The following is an 8,623-nucleotide window of genomic DNA, read 5'->3' on the forward strand; positions in this document are numbered from 1 at the left end:
TTTGTGAAAGGCCCCACCAGTTCAAGGCCATCATCGATGGTAACTGACCATATAAAATGCAATATTTTACCATGTGAGAATGATATTCTCTGAACACATGTACTGTTCAAAACTCTCATGTGTGCATCTCAGGTAGGCCTAGACTGACCCTAGTCCCTAGGAATTAGGTTACCAACATGCACTAGAAAATAAAGGAAAGCCGCACACTCTAAGAGCTCAGATGCAAATTTTTTTTTTTTTTTTTTACCAACATGCACAACCTTTCACCCCTAAATCTCTTGACCTTTGACTCAGGAGTGGGATGTACACTCACTTTAATTAGGATTCTCATCACAGTGTGTAAAAGATGCTGATTCAGTCAACCGTTCCAGTCTGAGGGATTAGAAATTAACTGAGGATTTGGACTGTGAGGGCGCATGCAGTGAAAACAAGAGAAGAGTGCTTAACAGCACAATTATTGGCACATGGTTTGGCATACCAAACACAATAAATGGCATAAAACATGTTTCTCCTTTATAGTAAAATAATGGAAAATTTCAGCAAATTATATGATAACGTTATCCTGCATACATTGTTACGATATATATATAAACTCAGCAAAAAAGAAACGTCCCTTTTTCAGGACCCTGTCTTTCAAAGATAATTCATAAAAATCCAAATAACTTCACAGATCTTCATTGTAAAGGGTCTAAACACTGTTTCCCATGCTTGTTGAATTAACAATAAACAATTAATGAACATGCACCTGTGGAACGGTTGTTAAGACACTAACAGCTTACAAACGGTAGGCAATTAAGGTCACAGTTATGAAAACTTAGGACACTAAAGAGTCCTTTCTACTGACTCTGAAAAACACCAAACAAAAGATACCCAAGGTCCCTGCTCATCTGCGTGAACGTGCCTTAGGCATGCTGCAAGGAGGCATGAGGACTGCAGATGTGGCCAGGGCAATAAATTGCAATGTCCGTACTGTGAGACGCCTAAGACAGCGATACAGGGAGACAGGACGGACAGGTGATCGTCCTCGCAGTGGCAGACCACGTGTAACAACATCTGCACAGATTGGTACATCCGAACATCACACCTGCGGAACAGGTACAGGATGGCAACAACAACTGCCTGAGTTACACCAGGAATGCACAATCCCTCCATCAGTGCTCAAACTGTCCGCAATAGGCTGAGAAAAGCTGGACAGAGGGCTTGTAGGCCTGTTGTAAGGCAGGTCCTCACCAGACATCACCGGCAACAACGTCGCCTATGGGCACAAACCCACCGTCGCTGGACCAGACAGGACTGGCAAAAAGTGCTCTTCACTGACAAGTCACAGTTTTGTCTCACCAGGGGTGATGGTCGAATTCGCGTTTATTGCCGAAGGAATGAGCGTTACACCAAGGACTGTACTCTGGAGCGGGATTGATTTGGAAGTGGAGGGTCCGTCATGGTCTGGGGCGGTGTGTCACAGCATCATCAGACTGAGCTTGTTGTCATTGCAGGCAATCTCAACACTGTGCATTACAGGGAAGACATCCTTCTCCCTCATGTGGTACCCTTCTTGCAGGCTCATCCTGACATTACACTCCAGCATGACAATGCCACCCGCTATACTACTCGTTCTGTGCGTGATTTCCAACAAGACAGGAATGTCAGTGTTCTGCCATGGCCAGCGAAGAGCCCAGATCTCAATCCCATTGAGCACATCTGGGACCTGTTGGATCGGAGGGTGAAGCTAGGACCATTCCCCCGGGAACTTGCAGGTGCCTTGATGGAAGGGTGAGGTAACATCTCACAGCAAGAACTGGCAAATCTGGTGCAGTCCATGAGGAGGAGATGCACTGCAGTACTTAATGCAGCTAGTGGCCACACCAGATACTGACTGTTACTTTTGATTTTGATTTTGACTCCCCCTTCGTTCAGGGACACATTATTCAATTTCTGTTAGTCACATGTCTGTGGAACTTGTTCAGTTTATGTCTCAGTTGTTGAATCTTGTTATGTTCATACAAATATTTACACATGTTAAGTTTGCTGAAAATAAACGCAGTTGACAGTAAAAGGACGTTTATTTTTTTGCTGAGTTTAGATATATTCTTTGTAGAGAGAAAACTCTACTCAGTGTTCTTGTGTGTGAATCTGACCTTTTGTTTTGCGGTGATGGATCTGATTTATATCAGGACTTGTTAAACAAGCCATGTTCCACCCAAGATAAGAGTTTTTACTGCAGTGTTTATGCTTACAGAAACACCATGCCAATCTGTGCCAAAACAATGTTGAAAAAGTATAACAAAATGATTCTTCTTCACAATTCTTTAGTATGATCTAATACAGTATTCCAATAATATTTGTTACGCAGTCTAATGGGCCTTATAAGGTAATTAAGCGAACGGCGACTGCATGCCAAATAGAAGCAGAGTAGAAATCCATCTTTAGATTTCTTGATTTCATTAGTTCATCATGCACTGAAAAAATACAAAGTGTACAAGCTTCTCCATAATAGATCTCTCCACTCATTCCAACTGAAGCACGCTATCCCCCACCTGTGGATCTCAAGGAGCATCTGCCAAGGAGGGGGCTGCGATGGGGGGTAATCGGCACGCTCGAGAGGGGAAACCCCCCCCAAAAAAGACCCAGTGGGGCTCCTTTGTGCAGCTGTTCAGCCATTTTAGCACAAACCCCCAAGTGCCACCTATCACTACAACTCGAAAGGAGAGAGGCAGAGAGGGGGTGTCTGTGTGTGTGCTGGGGAGCAGGGGGTCTGTGTGTGTGCTGGGGAGCAGGGGGCTTGTGTGTGTCTGTGCACATGCTTGATTGTTAGTTTGCATATCTGACACAATCTTTTGAAGAGGGAATTTCAAATGAAAACGGAGGAGACAGAGATATTCAGTTGGACTTGGCTTGGGATGAATCCAGAAACCTATTCAACAGTCTTTCATTCATTTTATGATTTGGTCCCAGTAGTATACCCAAGAGCCTTTTACAAAGATAGGAGATGATTAGGAGCAAATGAAGCACTTTCTATTGCCTGTGGAGGTCTTTACCACATATACGAAATGAAGATAAAATGAAGACTTATGTGAAAAAAAATCTTCCAATAGGATCGAGGGAAGAGCATGACATTTCATTTTCAGGAGATGAAGAGTAAATTAAGAATTAATATCCTTCTGCCTTGCAGTCAGGCATAGATTCATGTACAGTGGAGAGCAATAAGCTTATAAACATGTGAGATTACTATTAAAAATGTGGGAAATACTTTACATTTGGTGTTATCAATTTGATATAACATAAGAGCTCATGTTACATAGACTGGGTTGGAATATGCTCATAGCTCAATGTTGCATAGTGCAATAACCTAACAACTGTGTTGGCAAAACAGGTTGACTTCGTATGTTCTCTTTCTGAATACTAGAATGTGCTACTGTGAGTGCTGCAAGCTGGAGTCCTAGAACATTGTACAGTTAGACCTTTCAGCATGACTTCCCTGCATGCAGTATTTGGAGAGATTTGGGGGTTTAGTGCAACAGTTTAAAAGGTTAATTCACTACCTCTTTCGAGCTCCTTGCTTTGGCTTTGTCATTGTAATCACAATGTTTCTGCCAATCTAGCAATGTTGCTGTACTCGCACAGAACAGTAAAGAGCAACTTGCCATGGGTAATTTAATGAGGAACAATGCTTTTCTCAATTAGCCCTCTCCGTGATAAACTACTCTTCATACTTTGCCTGTGTTGTAACTACCCATGGCGGAACAGGGATGAAATGGCATGTGAATAATTTGATCTACAATACAAAAACACTATTTTCTTATTTCATCCTGTTTATTCAACTTGAGAAACCTTTTAACATCCTTGAATGTTTCACATGGACTGTAGCTGAACAAATGCTAACTTTTATTTGTCACATGCTTTGTAAACAACAGGTGTAGACTAACAGTGAAATGGTTACTAATGGCCCTTCCCAACAATGCAGAGAAAAAAAAGAGAAATAGAAGAAAAAAAAGATTTTAAAAAAAGGAGAAGATTAAAGGATCAGTGTAGAGTTTAGCACACAGAACAACATTGTGTTTATGCCATTTCAAATGTGTCAATCTTTGCAGAGGAAACAAAGGAAATCCGGTCCCAGATCTGTTTGTGCTGTATAACCAACTCATATGGTTGTTATCAAGGCTATACAGCACAAACAGATCTGAGACCAGGCTAAAGTGAACTCATTGGTTTGATCACACATTTTTATTTATCTCAGTTCTGATGACAAGAAAAACACGCTTTTAAAGAAAGGTTTGTAGATTGGGCCAATCTATGGGCTCATAATACATAACTGTGACAATGACAGTAAAAGTAATATACATGTTTTTAGATAGTCTCCTACCTGGAAGTTACTTATTAAGCTTTTAATTTCAAGAGCCTTTTTCTACTGCCCTCTCAAACCCAAGCTTGAGGGAGAAAAGCAGTCTTGCACCCTTTCATTCTATGTGCTGAAGCACACTTCTTTTAAAACCCCCTTTTCAAGAGATCTGCCAATGCACCTAATCTTTTGTACCCCCTCTTTCCAGGGTATTCAGACCCCCCCATCCTTTCATCTGTCTCTCAATGACTCCACGCACACAGTCACACACAGGCTTAATATTTTGGATAAATCTTTTGAAAAACACACATTTGATAAAACCTGAAGTGCCAGTGAACTTATTGCAACTGAATTATCTTGATTGCGTCATGCACTGGGTGTGCAGTGGCTCTAAGTCCTCACCCTATCTTTAAAAATATGGGTATGACTGTTTCTCTATGTGCTGAAGTAATGGTTGGTGATAAGGCCACACAAAGGACTCAGTGACACTTGTTATAAAGTTGGCCTCCAAAAATACAGTACCAGTCAAAAGTTTATACACCTACTTATTCCAGGGTTTTTCTTTATTTTTACTATTTTCTGCATTGTATAATAGAAGTGAAGACATCAAAACTATGAAATAACACATATGGAATCACGTAGTAACCAAAAAACTGATAAGCAAAACAAAATATATTTTACATTTGAGATTCTTCAAAGTAACCACCCTTTGCCTTGATGACAGCTTTGCACACTCTTGGAATTTTCTCAACCAGCTTCATGAGATAGTCACCTGGAATGCATTTCAATTAACAGGTGTGCCTTGTTAAAAGTTCATTTGTGGAATTTCTTTCCTTAATGCATTTGAGCCAAATAGTTGTGTTGTGACAAGGTAGGAGTGGTATACAGAAGGTAGCCCTATTTGGTAAAAAACCTCAAGCGATATGATGAAACTGGCTCTCATGAGGACTGCCACAGGAAAGGAAGACCCAGAGTTACCTCTGCTGCAGAGGATAAGAGTTTCCCAGGCTCAGAAATTTCAGCCCAAATAAATGCTTCACAGAGTTCAAGTAACAGACACATCTCAACATCAACTGTTCAGAGGAGACTGCGTGAATCAGGCCTTAATGGTCGAATTGCTGCCAGGAAACCACTACTAAAAGACATCAATAAGAAGATGAGACTTGCTTGGGCCAAGAAACACAAACAATGGACATTAGAGTGACTTGATTTAGGAAACTAGGCGTATGTCGCAAGACACAACTTCACAGGAGAGCCGTTTCAACGTAAAAACAAATGTATTTTATCAAAATGCGTTTCTTGGCAGAAATGCCTTCTCAAACATGTGAACTTCCATGTGCCTTAATAACAAACTTGTATGCCATCTGTCAATCCAACATTTGTTTTTTAAATTACCAGCCTTGTTGGTTGTGCCACAGAAAAAGTTAGCAACCTTCCCACTAACCATGATTGATAGAGATAATGAGTGGGCTGGACATGGCAAGAGAGGAGTTCGGATTGGTCTGCCATATAGAGGTGGCTTCCCTGTGGCTCAGTTGGTAGAGCATGGTGTTTGCAATGCCAGCATGGTGTGTGCAACGCCAGGGTTGTGGGTTCGATTCCCACGGGGGGCCAGTACAAAAAAAATGCATGAAATGAAATGTATGCATTCACTACTGTAAGTCGCTCTGGATAAGAGTGTCTGCTAAATTATGTAAATGAAATAAATAGAAGGCTTCTGTCGATTTGAGCTTGTCAGTCTGTGTTGGTAATCCTGTCGATTGCAGCTTTTAAAAAATGTATTGTGTAGTGGAGCTGCATAAGTGTTGCTCTCCACTTTCTGGAGGATCAAGTTTTAAAGTCAGTGGAATTAGAGTACGATAGCAAAAGCGATGTAGAAAACACCTGTCTCCGGATTACATCTTCAAACTAAGGGCAACCGTGGTATGGCATTCCTGACAGGGAGACACGTCCATCATGCACAATGATGTATACAGGTAAGATAGTTTAGCGTTAGCTAGCTAACTTTTCAGATATTACACGTTTCTAATTTTGACAGAAAGTGGTTTCAATTCAAGCTAAAGTGTACTGTTAGCTAGCTAGCTAATGTTAGCTGGCTGGCTCCCTAGCTGATGTTATTATTCGTTTCCCAGAGATGTTTGCTTTTTAGCTAACATTGAACCTGGTTGATTAGCTCCCAGCACTGTGGCATTGTTGGCACTTTATTCATTGTTGTTAAACTAGCTAACGTTAGCTGGCTGACCCGTTAGCTAACGTGACGTGACGTGTGTACAACACCCATTGAATATGACTGGTGTCAGTAAACGTCTGCAAAAAAAGTGTAATGGTATTGTTGCCAGCTGAACTGGTTAGGCTGTTTTCATGTTATCCAGAGGTAAACAAATCATCGACCAGAGCGTCAAGTGTGCACTCCAAGAGCGAGATGAGATGGGTGGGGCTAAAGCTTAAGAGGGTGTGAACGATCCTGAATGTGTGTAGACAAAGAAGAGCTCTTCACTAGATGCCAAACCATTCAAAGGCGATTTTCTCAAAAGTGAGTTTACAAGTTGATCAACTTTCAAAGCAGAATTACTTTCCCATTGTTCCTCAAATGCAATGTATGATAGACAATTTTTAAGCTCTGAGTCTCTACTTTTATCCAATGTAAAAAACACAATTTCAAATTTTTCTACATAAGACCGAATCCAGGTGGTGAGTCACATTAGACTGGTGCAAATCTGTACTTTGATCTGATGAGTTTAAATGTGAGATTTTTGGCTCCAACCGCTGTGTCTTTGTGAGACTGTGAGTAGGTGAACGGATGATCTCTGCATGTGTGATTCCCACAGTGAAGCATGGAGGAGGAGGTGTGATGTTGTGGGGGTGCTTTGCAGCCAACAAGTGCTTAGCATAAGTGGGTTCAAGACTGTTGGAAAAGCATTCCAGGTGAAGCTGGTTGAGAGAATGCCAAGAGTGTGCTAATCTGTCATATCAGACAAAGGGTGGCTACTTTGAAGAATCTAAAATATATTTTGATTTGTTTAACACTTTTTTGATTACTACATGATTCCATATGTGTTATTTTATAGTTATTCTACAATGTAGAAAATAGTAAAAAATAAAGAAAACTCCTTAAATGAGTAGGTGTGTCCAAACTTCTGATTGGTACTGTACATTAATAACAAGTGAATACAGAGTTGTCTTGTGCAATTTTATAAAAACGAAACATTCCCAACTGTGTGTAAAAAGCAAGATTCTTCTCTCAGGAAGAAACATTTGATTCATTGGCACAAGTACACATTATGATTAGACACCGTCCCAATTCAATTAATTGTCTTCCTAATTTCTCTCGGGGTAAAGAAGACAAAACACTGTTTGAGAAGTTCCAACTACTGAACAGTGAAGCCATCTGATTGTCCCAGAACACCTGTAAAACAGAAACACAAGTAGGCCTATGAAAGAAGCTTTGAACAATTAAGCTAAATTAATTACATGGTTGAATTACATTGAGTTGACTCAATCACACTGAGTTGACTCACCTTATTTTGGTGGAACACCCTCAATGTACTTTTTAAGGTAGTCTCATCCATGTTCCATTCTATACAGCAGTATACTTCTGGCGTGCTCTTTTTATTTGCCTGAGCTGACAGCGTGATAGGAAAATGAAAGGGCCCAGAAGAAAGCACACGGTTGGAGGAGTCAGGAGGCCTATATTCAGGAGGCCTATATAGAAAGCATTACCATGCTGTGGTAATGAGCCATTGGAAACAAGGTGGGGGTAGAGAGGAGAAAATGGCCTTATATGAGGGCATCCATTAGCTTTCTGCATGTAAAGGGGTCTACACAGAATACGCAAACAGGGCGGACAGAGAGTAGCGCAGTGTCGCAATGTCGTTTCTCGTCACAAGTTTTAGGAATGCAAACTGATGAGACAGACGAGAACCTTTACAACCCGTCGATGCAGTTGTATTCGGACAAACACGCAAAAGACAACAGCTGGAAGGAGACATCACGGATATCACATGTGATCACTGATACTGATATCAAAGAAACATGGAGAAAGATTTGGGACCGGTATGTTCGCAATCTGAAAAGGGTGAAGGAGATGAGGAGTGGGGCTGCCGCTGGTGTGTGTGTGTCTCACCGATTGTCTGACAACTGGATTGGTTTTATGTGTTCACATGAAACATCGTCAGACAGACACCAATAATATGCCAAATACGGTATGTAAGCAAGCCATCAGATCTGGCAACAGACAGCCGAAAGTATTGAAAATGTCTTTCCTCGTCAATGCTTTGCATAGGTTGG

This window comes from Salmo trutta, chromosome 3 (genome assembly GCF_901001165.1).
Source record: "Salmo trutta chromosome 3, fSalTru1.1, whole genome shotgun sequence".
NCBI lineage: Eukaryota > Metazoa > Chordata > Actinopteri > Salmoniformes > Salmonidae > Salmo > Salmo trutta.